A 4,618-nucleotide genomic window follows, 5' to 3' on the forward strand; every position below is an offset into this window, starting at 1 on the left:
GTGGTATGTCCGTATTAAGTACTCCCTCCATACCACACCAATAGTAACATGGACCCACTTTTTGTGAGGAGAAAAGTGGGTCCATGTTACCATTGGTGTGGTATGGAGGGAGTAAGTGTTACCATTGGTCTGGTATGGAGGGAGTAAATAATAAGTCTCGCTTCTAATCGTCACGGCTTGTGCCCTCCTAAAAAGTCTGGCCATCTCTCATTTACTCTCTCACTTGCAATTTTTGGGAAGTCACAAGCTTGTAAAAGGGGTGGATGATGATAGGGTGTTATTGGATGGCGCCAAAATTGGGTGCCACCCTCTTACATACACCATTTATTAAAGAGGTCCCTACTTATTACATGGGAGAGGATGGCGCGAAGATTGGGTGTCACCTGGTGACGTCAACTCATTTTGTGTTTTCCAATAAAGAATAGTATAGAGGAGAGTATGTTGGAATTCAATAAGTCTCAATAAATACCACTTGCACATAAGAAAAGTTTTTGATAATATTAAGTATTTTATTTTTGTCTTATTTATATAAATGGTATGTTATTTGTCTATCCTTTTAAAATTAAAAAGGGCTAAACAATTTACCACTCGTATAGATAATACAAGCTTTTTGGTAATATCTAAATATTTTATTTTTGTCTTATCTATATAAATGATATGATATACTATTTGACTTATTTTAAACTTAAAACGGATAATGCAATTTTAAACGAGATTATGTGATTGGAATTAGAGCAGAAGGAAGAAGATAAAACGAAAAAGAGGTGGTCAATTGGTAACTGAGTTGGTATGGTTTGTCGTTGTATGGGTCAAGTGTCGTAAGATTGTGACGCATTTGTGGGGCAGTAGAGTGTCACGTTGAAGTTGACTGGTACGGAGTATAATTGTACGGACTAGCGAAGTATCTTCAATCAATCAATCAATACTAAGACATGGAATGCGACTAGATTTAAGGATCTCAACAATCCCGAGATAGAAGAGTCAGCTAGAAACAATTCTAGTAAGGAAGAGATTTGGTGGGAAAAACCTACAAACGGTTTCCTAAAGCTAAATTTTGACGGATCGAGAATAGAAGGTAATAAAGCTGCTTTAGGATATTCTATAAGAGATCACAATGGTAAAGTCGTTTTGTTGGGAGCAAAAAAGTGCGGATCCAATAGTATCCTTATTGCGGAAGCACTTGCTTTAAAAGAATGTATTTTAGCAGCTAAATACTTAGGAATCTCAAAGTTAATTGTGGAGGGTGATAACTTATGTGTTATTAACTCGATTCGAGTTACTTGGCAAATTCCATGGGAAATTTCTAGTATTATCAAGGATGTGAAATTAGACCTTCATTTTTTTGATGAAGTGATAATTAAACATTGCTTTCGTGAAACCAACAAGGTTGCTGACTTCATGGCTTCTGTTGGACATTCATGTCCAACTCTTTCGAGGTGGTTTGATAGCCGGTGACTTCAACTTACCTCCCTCATTCGAAAGGATGAGATATGTTGGTCCTACCCTAGAGGATCAACCTAGTTTTCTTACCTAATCAAAAAAAAAAAAAAAAAAAAAAAAAAATCAATCAATACTATATATTAAATCCAGAAACCAAGAGACTTCAATGTAATTAAAGAAAGTTATACAAATTAATTATACTATATAGTTTTAAATCACTAGCACCGTGTGATTGACCCAATTAAGTGATCTCAATGCAAATACTATATAGTTTGGGTTAAAATTAAATTATATAGAAACTTGGTAATTTTCCTAAACATTTGTAAGAGAGTAAAACATGGCCAATTTTCTTAAAATAAAATAATTAATTGAGATGGGCAGTTTCCTTAAAATAAATAATTAATTAAGATGGTCAATTTCAAGGAGACTAAAACAAAGAAGATGCTTGGTAATTTTCCTAAATATTTATAAAAGACTAGAAGACGGTAAATTTCCTTAAAATAAAATAATTAATTACTATAAACATGCACACTTATGATATTAATTATTATCATCATAAAATTATATATTAAATTTAAAATCTATGCAATTTTATTAAACTTTATAGTTTATTAAATGTATAGAGATGTTAATTATTAAACATACAAAAATATAATATAAGTAGGTTATAAATAATTCAAGTTAGATTCCATAATATATAATATTACATAATTCTTTCGATTTGATTTAATGCATATATGTAATATATTTATATATAAATATATAATCCTCTTAAAATTGCATGCCTAAGTAGTAAAAGTAATTTCGTCAGTAAAGAAAAGAATTGTAGTAACATTGGATATAGTTATATGATAGTAATCCCTCATTTGAATAGTAAAAGTGGTAGAAACAACAAACGAGAGTAGTGAAATAATCAATATTAATGCGGCAATAGTGAAAGTAACAATAATTACGGCGGGAGTAGTGAAATTATCAATATTAATGCGTGTGAGTGATAACAATAATAATTATGGCGGGAGTAGTGAAAGTAACAATGATTACGGACAACTAGTGAAATGTTATTACTATTGTTTCATTAATAAGAGTAAAATATTAATAGCGGGAGCAGTGAATTTGTCTCAAAATTTATTTCATCGTAATTTTAGGATATGTCATAGAAAAATATATTAATGATAAATTTATGGGTTATGCAACTTAAGTAATTTTATTTAATGAAAAAAAAAAATTAATGGTAAGTAGAGGTAGCCCGGGCGAAGCCGGGCACCAATACTAGTTATGCATGATTCAGGAATCCAAAATCAATTACCACGTATAATACTCTCTCTCTAAAAAAACCCTCTCTAAAAACCTAGCCTCCATTATTATTTGGGGGCTTCCATCGATCATCCATCGATGGTAAGCCCCACAAAAGCTTTCTTAAACAACTAATATTATGCAGATCTATCTTATTTTCAATAATAGTCTCCCTTTTGGTGAGATCTGTTGTTCCGTCCCTTCTTTCGGGGTTTTTCCATTTTTTCGTGAGATTGTTATCAATATAATAAGTTTTAATCGACGGGGAGATTATCAGATTTGTTTCGTGGATGAATACATCAAGACGGCTACACTGTTTCCTTCCATCAAGAAGGATGCAAAGACATCGATTATTCATAGATTCAAGAAATTTATGATTTTGGAGCGGCGGTATCATTACCAAGATATTTAGATAGTTATTTTGAATGTATTTTTTACGTTAGCAATCTTGATTTTCCTTTGTCTATTTGTTATCTTCATTGTAACCTACGCCTAGTTGATTATTAATGAGATGACAATTTCAAAAAAAAAAAAAATTATGCATGATTCAGTTAGGTAGGATATCTGTGGGCCACGGTTTACTGGACTAAGGGTGGTAATTGGGCCGCTCTAGCCATCCCAGCACGGCCCAAGTATGGCACTGTTCAAGAACTACTTGATTCTGTGTCACACCGTGATGTAAAAAAAACAAGGGTTAGATATTGATCGATATAGGCCTTGTTCTTTTAGATTAAAAGAAGCTAAATTGAGCTGAATAAAGCTAAAAGCATGTTTGGCCTCGATTCTAAAAATTGAGTTTTTGTTTTTCAAGTTTAATTTTTCAAAAGTATTTTTCAAAAGTATTTTTCAAAAGTAGAAGCAACAAATTGCTGCTTCTATTTCTATGGGCAAAAATATGGATTTTTAGCTTTTGAGAATTTTTTGTTTAACTTTTAGAAAATGATGTGTTTGGCCAAAAAGTATTTTTGAGTCAAAAAAACACTTTTACAAGCAAGGCCAAACACACACTAAATTGAACTGAAATAAGCTGAAACAGCAACTCTCCTATAGGACCGTCCTATAGTATAGGACTGACCCAAAAGGAGAGAAGCCCAAAGAAAACAATTAAGTTTATTTGTATTTTAAGTTTATTTTAACGACTCAACATTTTATGATGAAAACTAACATATCTAAATATACAACTTATCAATATAAAACTTTAGGTTATCAAAATAAAATAATTTTTTATAAGTTTATTAATTATTATTTTTGGGCTTTTAGTTATTGGACTAGTCTTATGAATAAAGTGGTCTTACACAACAATTTGTGAAGCTGAAATTAAGCCAGAAAAAACAGAGTCGTAGTGGCCCGGTTGACGGACTATTTCGGCCAAATTAGTGAGAATTTATACAATGATGTTTGTACCAACCTAACACTTATCTATCTGGCAATTTTGTTATGGGTTAGGGATGGAGATGGAGGTAGGCACTTGGGCCGTTGAGCCGGCACGTCCCAACGTGGCCCATTTCCCATTTTAGCATGACAAGGGATTGTCACGATACGGTACGTCATGGGGCCACGGAACATGACAGGGCCGAAGTTTGAGAAAAAAAGATCATGCCGAGTTGAGGTACGACAATCCTTAACACGCTTAAAATGCAAAGAAATTATTAAGTTAAAGTGGAGGTATTGTTTGGGGACGCCCATGCACAACACGACACAGCACGCCTTGGGTCGTGTCGGTTGTGCCTAGGCCGCCATTTCCATATCATTGACACAACATGGCACAATGTCCACCTTCTCGTGCCTAAGCCGTGCCCATTTTATTCTCCTAGCACGATGGACTGGCACAAGTGTGGCATGGCCCGGCTCAGCACGACACACTTCCATCTCTACAACAGGTATA

This window comes from Silene latifolia, chromosome 9 (genome assembly GCF_048544455.1).
Source record: "Silene latifolia isolate original U9 population chromosome 9, ASM4854445v1, whole genome shotgun sequence".
Taxonomy (NCBI): domain Eukaryota; kingdom Viridiplantae; phylum Streptophyta; class Magnoliopsida; order Caryophyllales; family Caryophyllaceae; genus Silene; species Silene latifolia.